This window comes from Mirounga angustirostris, unplaced genomic scaffold (genome assembly GCF_029215605.1).
Source record: "Mirounga angustirostris isolate CCGP_5_RB_7025 unplaced genomic scaffold, mMirAng1.0.hap1 SCAF_5, whole genome shotgun sequence".
In the NCBI taxonomy this organism is placed as follows: domain Eukaryota; kingdom Metazoa; phylum Chordata; class Mammalia; order Carnivora; family Phocidae; genus Mirounga; species Mirounga angustirostris.
The window spans coordinates 41,018,618-41,034,191 of record NW_026991713.1 but is presented as its reverse complement, the minus strand read 5'-3'; the positions used below and the strand labels follow the sequence as shown (position 1 = coordinate 41,034,191).

At 37.3% G+C, this 15,574-nt stretch overlaps 1 long non-coding RNA gene and 1 other non-coding gene across 3 annotated transcripts in view; both read left to right on the top strand.

Moving 5' to 3' along the window:
- Window positions 1-15,574, top strand: part of LOC135364328 (uncharacterized) — a 173,085-nt gene that overhangs the window by 73,122 nt on the left and 84,389 nt on the right. The gene's annotated exons all lie outside the window — the stretch shown is intronic.
- On the top strand, window positions 438-544 carry LOC123845065 (U6 spliceosomal RNA). The gene has a single exon (XR_006790912.1). It is a non-coding gene; the product is annotated as a U6 spliceosomal RNA (small nuclear RNA).

Below are 15,574 nucleotides of genomic sequence, written 5' to 3'. Positions count from 1 at the left end.
GCAATAGCACTGCCTTACTTTCCTGGTAGGCTTGATTAATATTAATTAACGTCTCTCTCGTGAATGCATTTCAATTAATGCAAGGGAAAGCAACTCTCAGGTGTGTTGGATGAGGGACTGACTGGACTGTTGTTAACATTTCAATTGAAGAGTTCACACATGGTTAAAAATCTATACTGCTATATATGCTTTGGTAGAATAAATGTTTATCATTTTCAATATTTATTGACTGCCTACTATGCGCCAAATACTCTCTTGGCAGGATGTTTCCCGAATGAGCTCGTAATTTACTTCAGGAATTTGGCTATGGATGTAATTTAACATGATTGGAGAGAAAAATGGCTCCATTAATCAAACTGATGGATTTGTAAATTAAAATATATGTATCAGGATTTATGCTCCTATAGTACATTTATTATAATAAGTATTAAAGTCTAGTGCTTGCTTCAGCAGCACATATACTAAAATTGAAACGATACATTAAAGATGAGCATGGCCCTTGCACAAGGATGACACACAAATTTGTGAAGCATTCCTTGTTTTTAAAAAAATACGTTAGAAGTCTACATCTAGACTACGTTAAATTAATATTTTAATGAAGAAAAGGTCATTTAAAAATTCACTTGCAAATTATTTAGCTTATAGGCTTTGTCCTAAGTCTACTGATAATTTGAGAACATATTTAATGTGTAGGCTGTGTTTTCTTTGGAATTTGACTATTGTGTAAAATGATTATTTAGTAGTTGAAACAGGGTGGAACTTCCTTCACTTTGAAGTGCATGTATGTTTGGGCATATTTCTCCTGAGGTAGTTCGGAGTGATTATTTTCTTTGCTCTTCTTGTATTAATACTGCCGAATCTTTTTTTAATAAGAGAAGCTGGTTGCAATTTTAGCTGTAAAATAGGCAAAGAACTTTCTCGGTAAAAACCAAAATTCTCCTCTCTGTATTTGACCAGAAGGAGGCTCCCTTCCACCTCATTGTATAAAGTTAGGCTAAAAACTTCCAAACTTAATTCTTCCCAGGCGGTCTAATACTCCCCAAGCTGTCTCTAGCATTGGTGGTGGTAGGGGCAGCACTATGAAATTTTCCTTTAGGGAACAGAATTTAAGCTTGCATCATGAATAAGAAGATTTCAGAGAGTATAAAGTGCTCTTTCCTTACACCAGTTCATTTATATATTTTTCTCCTACCTGAATGACAATTAACAAAGATGTTGGGATAAAATTTTCCTCAGTTGGGATATCTCAATATTCCTTAGCTTAATGCTTAAGCTTTGTTTTCCTTATGGCTTTGTTTTGTCAAGGTTGTCCAATACAATACATTTTTTAATAGCATTTTTAATTTTTTTTTAAGATTTTATTTATTTATTTGACAGAGAGAGACCCAGCGAGAGAGGGAACACAAGCAGGGGAAGTGGGAGAGGGAGAAGCAGGCTCCCCGCTGAGCAGGGAGCCCTATGTGGGGCTCGATCCCAGGACCCTAGGATCATGACCTGAGCCGAAGGCAGATGCTTAACGACTGAGCCACCCAGGCGCCCCTTAATAGCATTTTGTTTTATTTTATTTTTTTGAGTATAGGCTCTGTGCCCAATGTGGGGCTTGAATTCATAACCCTGAGATCGAGAGTTGCATGCTCTATGGACTGAGCCAGCCAGGCACTCCAAGTCCAATACAGTATTTTAAAAATTAATATTTTGAGATGAATCAGTAAGGCATTTGGATTTTTTAAAAAGTATAGTTGTTGTCTCTACCTACCTATTCATCTTAGTCTCTATGCATCTATAAGTAAGAGACACATGTTTTAAAACATAGGATAATCACCATTCACCGTAGAGGCTCTAATTACATTGCGTTTGGCAATGAAAAAGCCACTGGTAGATTTGGAACAGAAACAAAAAGTGCAAAATCGTTGGAGAGCAAAGAGGGATGTGAGAGGTATCCACCACTGTGAGTACACAGTCCCTTATATGATGTCATGAGGTCATTTTGAATCAATTTATTTTCAGGTCGTTCTTCATTGTCAAGGAAAGCAGGGTTATTGTAAAAACAGCATTGCTGCTCTTTTCAGAAGCCTTGCCCTTTAATGATGGAGCAGAGTTGGTTATGAAATACCCAACTGTGACTAATTTTGGAGGAGTAACATCTCAAATAAATTGTCTCCTGGAAATGCTGTTGGAGCTAGTGAACAGCAGAATGATGATGCGTTTATCTGTGCTAATTGCTCCTTTGAGGGTTTATTCCTAGACGGGGCACAGAGTAGACTGATGCTATACTTCTAACCTCTCCTTGTCACAGAGATTTAGGTTTTGGAGAACGATGATAGGCAGAATAATGACCCCCAGAAAGGTCTGTGCCCTAATCCCTGCAACCTGTGAATATGTTACCTTGCATGGCAAAGCTAAGGAGCTTTGCAGAGGTAATTAAGGTTATAGCTATTAAGATAGGATGATTGTCATAAGTGGGCCCAATCTAATCACATGATCCTTTAAGAGCAGAGAACTTTCTGCAGCTGGAGTAACATGTAGTGAAGAAAAAGTCAGAATTCCAAGTGTGTTGTTGGTGGTTCTGAGATCTAAGGGGTCACATGTTGGGCCTGGCAAGAAGCCTTTAGAGAAGGACAGCCCCTTGACAACCTGCAAGGAAATGGAGGCCTCAGTCTTACAACCCCAAAGAACTTATTTCAGCCAACAACATGAATGAGCTTGGAATTAGATTCTTCTGCAGAGCTTCTGGTAAGAAGTGCAGCCCTGCCCATATTTTGATTTTCCCTTGCTAATACCCATGTCAGGCTTATACCCTACAGAAGCTGTGAGATCATAAATTTGTGTTGTTTTAAGTCACTGAGTTTGCATTAATTTGTTATAGCAGCAACAGAAACCTAAATCACAGAAAATATTTTGAAGGAACTGGTACTTGGGTTGGATTGTCACCGTGGTGGTATACTGTTACAATGAACCGTGTCTCCAAGAATTTCATCCAGTGACTTTGGGCTTTAGCCATTGAGCGTTAACAAATGGGTTCAAAGCAGAAGCTTGACAAATATATTCATTTCCTATTGCTATTTTAAATTGCACCAACTTTCTGGCTTAAAATAAAACAAAGTTATTATCTTATAGTTCTGTAGGTCAGAAGTCACACTGAGCTAAGATTCAAGTGTCAGCAGGACTGTGTTCCTTCCGGAGGCCCTAGAGAAGAATCTGTTCCTTTGCCTTGCCCAGCTTCTAGAGTTGCCTGTATTCCTTGGCTTGTGGCCCCTTCCTTCATTTTCAAAGCCATCTGCATAACATCTTCAAATCTGTCTTACTCCTGCCTCCCTCTCACAAGGACTCTTGTGATTATATTATCCCTCCTGGATAATCCAGGCTAATCTTTCCATCTCACCTTAATTACATCTGCAGTCTCTTTTGCCATGAAAATAACATATTCACAGGCTTCAGGGATTAGAGCATGGCTATCTTTGTGGGGGCATTATTTTACCTACCACAATAAGTGTTTGCATGCCAGATTTATACTCTTAGAATGCTCACTCTTAGAATGTTTCTTCTAGGAACACAGTTCCTATGCTATAAGGAAATCCAAGCAACCATGTAGAGAGGCCTCCATAGGGAAGAACCAAAGCCTCTGGCAAACATTCCCAACTGAGCTCCCAGCTAGCTGCCACCACCTACTCCTTGCCATGGGAGTGAGGCCACTATAATAAACCTTACAGCTATTCTAGTGCCCAAGCCATCATCGCAGAGCAGAGCTTTCTGGTCAACCCACAGAATCATGAAGGATGATAAACGGTGGTTGTTATTTTCAACTCTTAAAGTTTTGGGGTGGTGTGTTATGCAGCAATGGGTACTTGAAATGATACTAATCTATTTTATAAGCACCTAACTACTTGAAATTGAGGGATTCTGACCAGAGGAAGATGGGTTCTTCTATCAAGTATTCAGTATGAAACAGATGACATAGGTCAAAATACATAAAGTCCCTAGTTCAGCACCTGGCACATAGTAGGTACTGTAAAAGTATGAATTATCTTTTCCCAAGTAGTCTTTTTGCTGCAGACATTGACACCTACCTCCCTATTAAAAAAAGAAGATTTCTCTCTGTTAGAGAAATTTATTTAATATGGTACGTAACAAAACATAATGCATTATCATCTGATAATTTTGCTTGGTGGTCCGTAACTTAAAGTTATAAAGCCTTAACCTGAACAATGTCTATATTCCAAAAAGATCTTTTCTCAAAAAATACATCTTAACTAAATTTTAAAATATGAAGTGGAGTCCTACAGTTCATATTGTTTAATTGCACTGTCACACAAGAATCTTGTAACTTTTCTTAGTTTGTTCAATTGCTGTAAATGACTTCTGAAAGTAATATAATTACAACTTGTTATGGTTTATGCATTCATAGAATTCATAGAGCAAGCTGAGTATGTAACTGTTCATTTGGAGCCGAGATGATTACCATTTGAAAACAGTTAATGGAGGAGCTGATTAGAATACATTGCAAAGAGTCATGATTTAATTTCACATCACCTAGAAAAATTTGATGTCATGCGTGTTAATGGCAGTTTTGAGGGGCATAAGGATTGACATATTTTCCTGAGCTAAGCGATATGGCCATGCTGACTCAGTGAAAAACTCACATTTCAAAATACATGAAGTAAGTAATATAATGCAACCTTATGTGATTAAATTCACCACCTGAGTATTAAAAATATGAGTGAAGTTGGTAAGTAAAGTTTAAGCTCATTTAAAGCAGTGCACTGTGAGATTTGGATGGAAATCCAGCTCACTGGGGGTTTTCAAGTTTTCATAGCAAAACTACTTGAATGGATTATGTTTACTTTGTGTTCAACTTGCTTTTTCCCCTCCCCACCTTGGAATCTCCACATTGAAGCTAGAGAGATTTTTTAAAAACTTACAAATCTATCCTGTAATTCCCCCGTTTAAAGCTCTTTAGTGGTTCTCGGCTGCTGCCACATAAAGTCCAAATTTCTTAGCTCAGCAGACAGGGTTCTGTGTGATTTGCCATTGCTGATTCTGCAGTCTTATCTCTTGACAGTTTCCTTCAGTGGCTCCAGACATGGAGAAGAACTTGTAATTCTTTTTCTTCTCTAGGCTACTTTCAGCCATGTGGCGTGGTTATTCCTTACACATCCGTAACGTCTTGCTTAAATGTCGCTTTGTCTTAGGAAGCTTTTCTTGACCCCTTTCCTCAGTAGCCCAAAATCAACTTCATGTGCACCTCTAGTACCTCAGTTTTACTCATTTGATGGCACTGATTGAGGCAAATCACAATTGCTTGTTCAATTGTCAACTGCCCTCCATCGAGCATAAGCACACTGTAGGGAGTACTGTGTCAGGTTCATTTTTTAATCGAATGCTGAGTACAGTGCCTGGCACATAGAGGAACTTGATACAAATTCACTACATGAAGAAAGATGTATTTGTTTAAAGTGAGCAGAATATAAAAGAACCGATATCAGTGCCTCGCATTTAGGAGGCACTGGGTATACGTTCATTCATTCATCCCTTATCATGGATCTGCACCAGGGGTTCATCATTAGTAATATGCCATTTCCCACTGGCTTACCATGTGTTATTTACAAAGGAGTAAGCTGTTGAACTGTATGGTAACATCATATAGAGTAATTTTCTTGGCATGAAATAGGTTGGATTCTATAAAAGCTGAAACTGTAGCTTCTCATTTTTTTTTTTTTTTTTTAAGTAGGCTCCATGCCCAGCGTGGAGCTCAGTGCGGGGCTTGAACTCATGACCCTGAGATCAAGAGTCAGACACTTAACTGACTGAAGCACACAGGCACCCCAAGACTTTGTGTCTTATGACCTTTTACATACTCCCTTTCAGGTCTGTATGGCTCCTTCTAAATTAGGTCTCAGACCAGATGGTTTCTCCTCAAAGAGCTTTTCTTGACCACTAAATCCACATCCTCCCCATATCCTATCTCTAGTTGGTGATCTCCAGTAACTATCACATCAAGGAGCTTCAGTATCTTCCATTATACCTATCACTCCATAAAACTGTCTCACTTATGGATTTCTTTTACTTATTGACTATAAGCACCTTCCAGAGTGAAAGTCTCTGAGAACAGAGCCTTGTCTGTTGCTCCAGTGTTTTGAACACTGCCGGTCGTGTGGTGGGAGAATGCTTGAATGAAATAACCTTGTAAGAGAGCTTCCTCCAACATGACGACATGGACCAGTGTCCCTCAGGATCACCTCAGCTGCCGTTAACCAAGTTTCTCATTAGACAAATATTCAAAAGCACATGAGAGGTGATATAATTGATAAAATTTGTATATCCTGTGATGACTTTCTATCAAGTCAATAGAACAGATGGCTGATTTTATCATCCTGTTAGTGACTTTCACTGGAGAAGAGAGAAACTGGCCAAATGATCTTGTGTAATCTATTAATTTTGGAAAGTATTATGGCAAAACGATAGGGTTTCTTTTTTTAAAAAAGAACATGAGTAATATGAAAGCATTGTAATGCATTTCCATAAAATTAGTTTCTGGGGGATTACTTAGTCATCTCTTATTTTATTTTCTTGAGAGGGACTGCACCCTAAATCCTGAAAGGAAGACAGTGTTGAAAGGAAAATGTGCTGATTTTCTCTGTACCCCTTACTGGTTTCTCTCCATGTGAAGGAAAATGACATGTTGAGTGGGACAGGAAGTCATTCATTGGCTCATGGTATTCAGTGGGTGAAGTAACTGTGTACATCCTCTCTCTGGCATTCCACAGGGGGTGTTACAGTCCATGGTGCTCCATGCAAATGTTTGGGTAAGAGAGTTTTATAGATTTGGCCTTCTCCATGATAGACCCCAAGATCTAAATTTTGGGAAAGAGAGGGACCCCTATCAGGGATCTTTACTATTGCTCTAATGCAGCCAATACCAGAGAGTTCCACATGCATTTCACAGTTTATTTTGATCCCCATTTAGTCTGCTTTATCTGTTTTTCAAATTTATTGGAACCCACAGGAGAAAGGGCAAGAGAGAAGGCTTTCTAGAAACACTAACACCAGTAATTCTACTTCCTTCATGAATCGGAATGTTTCTTTGGTTTTTTTAGGCAAAGAAAAATTTAGAGAATATGAGAATTGTATGTCACTGCCATCAAAGAACAACAATGTAATATTATTTTTTCTAAGTAAATGAAATGTGTGGAATCTAGAAATGCCTTTAATTCAGAACTTGAAGTTGTGATATTGAAATGATATCTATAGCGGTATGGTCTTCCTGCCTCTGGAGCCAGGCTCAGTAGAAGGCTGTATTTGATGAGAATCAGCAAAAGCTTAAGAAGCAAACATTTCTGGCTGTCAACTATTAAGCAATATACTGTTTCTTTTTATCTTTTACTAGTTCTGTACACTTCTGCAATGTAATGGTAGCAAGTGCTAGTGTGAACTGATAGGTTTTCTGTATTTATTTTAGAAACGGACACTTCATAAACATCAAAGCACGGTTGCATAGGTGCTATGTTTCCCTATGTCTAGAACCTTAATCATCACTGTCATCATTTGATATTCTTTATAGAGAGATGGGAAATAAAATAGGATTAGCTCTTTATCTGCACTTTAATTTGATCCCACTCTAAACTGCCAGGACTCTTATAATCTCATCTGACTTTAACCCAAATTTAAACTATGGACGAATACACTTTGATATCTAAGAATATAACATAAGATCCTGTTGTAAGTTGATATTAAACTCTTCTTGTTTATGAAAATGTTCAAGAAAAAGTACCACTTAACCAATGAAGGGGCACTCCCAGTAAGAGATGACAAAGGAACACAAAACGGCAAATACTACCTTATATTTGCAAAAAGCTACTGATCTTTTACATTTCAAGAATGGCATGTACAGAAAATTGTCCAAAATTTTGAAAAGTGAAAGATGTCAACACAAACTGTAGTCTTGATTATTTTAGTTCAGCCTGTGACATTTCTTATATAACCTTTAATTATTACCATCTTCTGAGTACGATATGCAAAAGGACTGATAAATAAGGGTGCAGATCTTTGTTTTTCATTTGCCCGGGCTTATAGGATCATAAGTTAAACTTGTCCATTTTGTGATCTAATCAATTTTCTTTGGTTTAACACTAAGACTAATGCATCCCTTTCTTAGGCTCTTCCAGCTTATCTCAACTTAGAGTTTTAGTCATTCGTGTAGAGCCTTTCATGTCAGTTTTATATTTGAAAATGGGTCCCAGCTGCTCTGGCTTTCTTAATCCCTCCAGAAAGGCATATGTGACAGCGTCTGCCCCAGGGAGATTGCAGCTCCAAAGCTTTTTCTCCTAGGTAGGGGAAGTACTGGGCCGGACTCTATTCATGCTTACTTCCCCAGCTGGCTAATTAGATCAATATATGTTTTATATTTTTTATGAATAGGCATAAGAATATGAGGAATATAAGAATAGTGTTTTATAGATATATAGTTATATATATATAATAATTTTGGAAAATGCCATTTGCGTAGTATTTTTGAAACTTCTGTTGGTGCTAGTTGTAGTAAGGGTTCAATAAATATTGAAAAAATGAATGAATGAATGTGTGAAGAAATAAAAGCATTAAGAAGCCAACACAAGGAATTCTCTCAGTTTCAATGTTTCACCCCATTTTATTTTTTAAAATAAGTTTGAAAGCTGTTAAATATTTCACTTAAATTTTTTATCCAATCAAAGAACCAAACATTTGTGGGCTTTGCTGTCTTCTTAAAATTATATAAACTTACTTCTGAACTTACTCCCTAAGAAGTTTTAAGTGATCTCTTATCTACATTTGATATTATTAAATCATCCAATTTCACATTTGGAAATTTCTTAACCAAAGAATTCATAGGACAAGTTTTCAATTTCAACACATATAGCTTATACTTGCCATATGGTAATTGTTCCAGAATAAAATTATGATAATGGACTCCATTCCTAGATTCTAGATTACATCAGTGATATATAATAATATATGCTTTATTTATACTCTGGGTGGATACTTATATTCTTCTAGTAAGTGTGGAAAAGATTAAAATTATCAATTTCGAATAATGGAATTCAAATTCTATTTTTGAAGATTAAAGACAATACTGGAACTTTGGCCAAATGTAGTAGAAGATATGATTGTGAATAGAATTTATGAAAATGTAGATAAAGTAAGCATCCTGAAGCTATCTATTTCTGAAAAAATGACAGGCAGACTTTTGGCCAATGCTAATTTCTTATTATATTGATTCAGGTTTTATTAAAATTCTGTTGTGTCTTCAAGGGTGAGCATAAGTGGTATATAGAATAATGAATCCTTACTCAGGATACTGTTTTCTCATGAATCACACCACATACTAGCTGCACTGCTTTGATAATGGAGAACCTAAAGCATCTTTTCCAAATACCTTAGCAAAAGGTATCTTTCCCTACATATGGAAGCAGAGACTTGTTTTGTATAATTGTTCCTTTGTATAATCACATCTGAAAACTTCTAAATGTACTCTACTCTTTTAAATATGGTCCTTTATAGCTGAAAAAGACTTCCCAATCAACATAATCTTAAAACTTAAGTCGTTTTTTCTTTGACACTTTGAAAGAATAAAAGATCATTCTCCCCATTACCACTTATGGCTGCCTGTCTATCTCTAATTGCATACCCTCTTTAAACACATTGTTGAGTGAGGATAAAAAGGAATGCATTATATTTGTGCAGTAAAGGTATCAGAATATTATATGTTCAAGAGACAAAAATTTTTGAAGACAAATGGAGTGATGACGTTTTTCATCCTTATAGGCTAACCATAACAGTTATGGTGTTTCCATGACCGTCTGAGCAACTGATTTACATTTCTTCTTTACTACATCTCTTGCCTTGGTTTAATAACATAAAGGATATTTGCCAAATTCAATGCTCTCAGGAGAGTCAGCTTCCTATTTTCTCCACAGTTGGAGACACCAAATCTTGCTTTTTTACATTAATATCATCTAGTAGATATCAATACAAAGCTTTTAAATACAGTGCTTTGCAGAAGAGTATTTCAGATACGTGGTTTCTAGAGTTTAGAAGAGGGTAGCTCTATGTAACCCTGTATAAAATTTACATTTGTTGCTTAATAAGCTATTGACCATGGCTCCATTTTATTTTAGTAAACCTTTGATGAGCTGAAATTCTGATGCCTAATCTCTTTGTTTGTCTTTCAAATGGATTAAATGAGGGAGGTCTGTTGGTTAGTGCAACAGTCAATAGAACAGCAGGATGCCACAAGAGCTGAAAAATGCATTCTTACAGCTTCTTGATGGGGTCGAAGGCAGGTAATACTCTTTCACTGAAAAAGAAAATAAGAGATCATAAATGAAATTCATGCTATCCAGTTAGAAGTATCTATTATTATCTAGTAACTTTTTGTAAAAAAAAGATTTTATTTATTTATTTGACAGAGAGAGAGAGAGAGAGCACAAGTTGGTGGGGGGAGCGGGAGACGGAGAAGCAGGCTTCCTGCTGAGCAGGGAGCCTGATGATGATGCTGGTGGTGGTGGTGGTGGTGGTGATACATGGCTCAATCCCAGGACCCTAGAATTATGACCTGAGCTGAAAGCAGATGCTTACCCACTGAGCCACCCAGGCGCCTCTGTTATCTTAAAATATAAATAATTGTTTGTTTTGAAAGGGTCACCAAACAAGTGAAAAAATTTTTAAACCTATAACCCTTTTCTTCAGTATTAAGATGAAAGATGGGTCAGTGTTCTTCTTGCTGGTTAGGTCATTACACTAGAGAGCACCATTGTTTGCCCAATTTCTTAGGTTTTTCACCTTACTAATGGAAGGTGCTCTCTTCTGGCAAATAGGGAAAACTGTAGGTTTATCTTTCTTTTTTTAATTTATTTATTTTTGATGTTTCTTCCATGATTCATTGTTTGCGTATAACACCCAGTAATACTCCATTCAATACATGCCCTCTAATACCCATCACCAGGCTAACCCATCCCCTCACCCCCCTCCCCTCTAGAACCCTCAGTTTGTTTCTCAGAGTCCACAGTCTCTCATGGTTCTTCTCCCCCTCCGATTCTCCCCCCTTCATTTTCCCTTCCTACTATCTTTTTTTTTTTTTTTTAACATATAATGTATTATTTGTTTCAGAGGTACAGGTCTGTGATTCATCAGTCTTACACAATTCACAGTGCTCACCATAGCACATACCCTCCCTAATGTCTATCAGCCAGCCACCCCATCCCTCCCACTCCCACCACTCCAGCAACCCTCAGTTTGTTTCCTAAGATTAAGAATTCCTCATATCAGTGAGATCATATGATACTTGTCTTTCTCTGATTGACTTATTTCGCTTAGCATAATACCCTCTAGTTCCATCCACGTTGTTGCAAATGGCAAGGTTTCAGTTTTTTTGATGGCTGCTTAATATTCCATTATTTATATATATATATATATATATATATATATATATATATATATATATATATATATATATATATATACCACATCTTATTTATCCATTCATCTGTCGATGGACATCTTGGCTCTTTCCATAGTTTGGCTATTGTGGACATTGCTACTATAAACACTGGGGTGCACGTACCCCTTCAAATCACTACATTTGTATCTTTGGGCTAAATACCCAGTAGTACAATTGCTGGGTCATAAGGTAGCTCTATTTTCAACTTTTTGAGGAACCTCCATACTGTTTTCCAGAGTGGCTGCACCAGCTTGCATTCCCACCAAGAGTGTAGGAGGGTTCCCGTTTCTCCATATCCCTGCCAACATCTGTCATTTCCTGACTTGTTAATTTTAGCCATTCTGACTGGTGTGAGGTGGTATCTCATTGAGGTTTCGATTTGGATTTCCCTGATGCCAAGCAATGTTGAGCACTTTTTCATGTGTCTGTTGGCCATTTGGATGTCTTCTTTGGAAAAATGTCTGTTCATGTCTTCTGCCCATTTCTTGATTGGATTCTTTGTTCTTTGGGTGTTGAGTTTGGTAAGTTCTTTATAGATTTTGGATACTAGCCCTTTATCTGACATGTCATTTGCAAATATCTTCTCCCATTCTGTCGGTTGTCTTTTGGTTTTGTTGACTGTTTCCTTTGCTGTGCAGGAAAAAGTGCTCAACATCGCTTGGCATGTGGCTGAGGTCGAAGAGGTTGCTGCCTGTGTTCCCCTCAAGGATTTTGATGGATTCCTGTCTCACATTTAGGTCTTTCAACCATTTTGAGTCTATTTTTGTGTGTGGTGTAAGGAAATGGTCCAGTTTCATTCTTCTGCATGTGGCTGTCCAATTTTCCCAACACGATTTGTTGAAGAGACTGTCTTTTTTCCATTGGATATGCTTTCCTGCTTTGTCGACAGATTAGTTGACCATAGAGTTGAGGGTCCATTTCTGGGCTCTCTATTCTGTTCCATTGATCTATGTGTCTGTTTTTATGCCAGTACATTACGTCTTGATGATTACAGCTTGTAATAGAGCTTGAAGTCCGGAATTGTGATGCCACCAGCTTTGCTTTTCTTTTTCAACATTCCTCTGGCTATTCGGGGTCTTTTCTGGGTCCATAAATATTTTAGGATTATTTGTTACATTTCTTTGAAAAAAGTTGATGGTATTTTGATAGGGATTGCATTAAATGTGTAGATTGCTCTAGGTAGCATTGACATCTTCACAATATTTGTTCTACCAATCCATGAGCATGGAACATTTTTCCATTTCTTTGTGTCTTCCTCAATTTCTTTCATGAGTATTTTATAGTTTTCTGAGTACAGATTCTTTGCCTCTTTGGTTAGATTTATTCCTAGATATCTTATGGTTTTGGGTGCAATTTTAAATGGGATTGATTCCTTAATTTTTCTTTCTTCTGTCTAATTATTAGTGTATAGAAATACAACTGATTTCTGTGCATTGATTTTGTATCCTGCCACTTTGCTGAATTCCTGTATGAGTTCTAGCAGTTTTGGGATGGAGTCTTTTGGGTTTTCCACATAAAGTATCATATCATCTGCAAAGAGTGAGAGTTTGACTTCTTTGCCGATTCGGATGCCTTTTATTTCTTTTTGTTGTCTGATTGCTGTGGCTAGGATTTCTAGTACTCTGTTGGATAGCAGTGGTGATAGTGGACATCCCTGCTGTGTTCCTGACCTTAGGGGTAAAGCTCTCAGTTTTTCCCCATTGAGAATGATATTTGCTGTGGGTTTTTCATAGATGGCTTTTATGATATTGAGGTTTGTACCCTCTATCCCTATACTCTGAAGAGTTTTAATCAAGAAAGGATGTTGTACTTTGTCAAATGCTTTTTCTGCATCTATTGAGAGAATCATATGGTTCTTGTTCTTTCTTTTATTAATGTGGTGTATCACATTGATTGATTTGTGGATGTTGAACCAACCTTGCAGCCCAGGGATAAATCCCACTTGGTCGTGGTGAATAATCCTTTTAATGTACTGTTGGATCCTATTGGCTAGTATTTTGGTGAGAATTTTTGCATCCATGTTCATTAGGGATATTGGTCTGTAATTCTCCTTTTTGATGGGGTCTTTGTCTGGTTTGGGGATCAAGGCAATGCTGGCCTCATAAAATGAGTCTGGAAGTGTTCCTTCCATTTCTATTTTTTGGAACAGTTTCAGAAGAATAGGTATTAATTCTTCTTTAAATGTTTGCTAGAATTCCCGTGGGAAGCCATCTGGCCCTGGGCTCTTGTTTATTTGGAGACTTTTGATTACTGCTTCAATTTCCTTAGTGGTTATGGGTCTGTTCAGGTTTTCTATTTCTTCCTGCTTCAGTTTTGGTAGTTGATACATCTCTAGGAATGCATCCATTTCTTCCAGATTATCTAATTTGCTGGCATATAGTTGCTCATAATATGTTCTTATAATTGTTTATATTTCTTTGGTGCTGGTTGTGATCTCTTCTCTTTCAGTCATGATGTTATTTATTTGGGTCATTTCTCTTTTCTTTATGATAAATCTGGTCAGGGGTTTATCAGTCTTATTAATTCTTTCAAAGAACCAGCTCCTAGTTTTGTTGATCTGTTCTACTGTTCTTTTGGTTTCTATTTCATTGATTTCTGTTCTGATGTCTATTATTTCTCTTCTCCTGATGTGTTTAGGCTTTATTTGCTGTTCTTTCTCCAGCTCCTTTAGGTGTAGGGTTAGGTTGTGTATTTGAGACCATTCTTGTTTCTTGAGAAAGGCTTGTATTGCTATATACTTTCCTCTTAGGACCAGCTTTGCTGCATCCCAAAGATTTTGAACAGTTGTATTTTCATTTTCATTTGTTTCCATGAATTTTTTTAATTCTTCTTTAATTTCCTGGTTGACCCATTCATTCTTTGGTAGGATGCTCTTTAGCATCCATGTATTTGAGTTCTTTCTGACTTTCCTCTTGTGATTGAGTTCTAGTTTCAAAGCACTGTGGTCCGAAAATATGCAGGGAATGATCCCAGTCTTTTGGTACCGGGTGAGATCTGATTTGTGACCTAGGATGTGATCTATTCTGGAGAATGTTCCATGGGCACTAGAGAAGAATGTGTATTCTGTTGCTTTGGGATGGAATGTTCTGAATATATCTGTGAAGTCCATCTGGTCCAGTGTGTCATTTAAAGTCTTTGTTTCCCTGTTGATCTTTTGCTTAGATGATCTGTCCATTTCAGTGAGGGGGGTGTTAAAGTCCCCTACTATTACTGTATTGTTGTCAATGTGTTTCTTTGCTTTTGTTATTAATTGGCTTATATAATTGGCTGCTCCCATGTTAGGGGCATAGATATTTACAATTGTTAGATCTTCTTGTTGGATAGACCCGTTAAGTAGGATATAGTGTCCTTCCTCATTTCTTATTATAGTCTTTGGTTTAAAATCTAATTTGTCTGATATAAGGATTGCCACCCCAGCTTTCTTTTGATGTCCATTAGCATGGTAAATGGTTTTCCACCCCCTCACTTTCAATCTGGGGGTGTCTTTGCATCTAAAATGAGTCTCTTGCAGACAGCATATTGATTGGTCTTGTTTTTTTATCCAATCTGATACCCTGTGTCTTTTGATTGGGGCATTTAGCCCATTTACATTCAGGGTAACTATTGAAAGATATGGATTTAGTGCCATTTTATTGCCTGTAAGGTGACTCTTACTGTATATTGTCTCTGTTCTTTTCTGGTCTATGTTACTTTTAGGCTCTCTCTTTGCTTAGAGGACCCCTTTCAAGATTTCTTGTAGGGTTGGTTTCGTGTTTGCAAATTCCTTTAGTTTTGTTTGTCCTGGAAGCTTTTTATCTCTCCTTCTATTTTCAATGACAGCCTAACTGGTTATAGTATTCTTGGCTGCATATTTTTCTCGTTTAGTGCTCTGAATATATCCTGCCAGTCCTTTCTGGCCTGACAGGTCTCTGTGGATAGGTCTGTTGCCAATCTAATGTTTCTACCATTGTAGGTTACAGACTTCTTGTCCTGAGCTGCTTTCAGGATTTTCTCTTTTTCTCTGAGACTTGTAAGTTTTACTATTAGATGTCGGGGTGTTGATCTATTTTTATTGATTTTGAGGGGGATTCTCTGTGCCTCCTGGATTTTGATGCCTGTTTC